Here is a 318-nt window from a genome sequence, read left to right on the forward strand (position 1 = left end):
ACTCAGAAATCCACCTGCCTCTGCCTCCCAAGTGCTGGGATTAAAGGAGTGTGCCACCACTGCCTGGCGCCCTTACTGCTTTTGATGGTGAACTATTATATGGAAGGATGAGTAAGACAAACTTTCCCAATTGCTTTAGGCCATGGTGCCTCATCACAGTAATTGTAACCCTAACTAAGATGGCCACTAACCTCAGTTTTGTTTTATTTTATGAGACAGAACTTTACTACACAGTCCAGGCTGGCCTCACACCTGTGATCTTGCTGTTCCCCGCCCCAGCACTGGGATTATGGGCACACACTGCTCAGTTCTAAAGGT

This window comes from Mastomys coucha, unplaced genomic scaffold (assembly GCF_008632895.1).
Source record: "Mastomys coucha isolate ucsf_1 unplaced genomic scaffold, UCSF_Mcou_1 pScaffold7, whole genome shotgun sequence".
Taxonomy (NCBI): domain Eukaryota; kingdom Metazoa; phylum Chordata; class Mammalia; order Rodentia; family Muridae; genus Mastomys; species Mastomys coucha.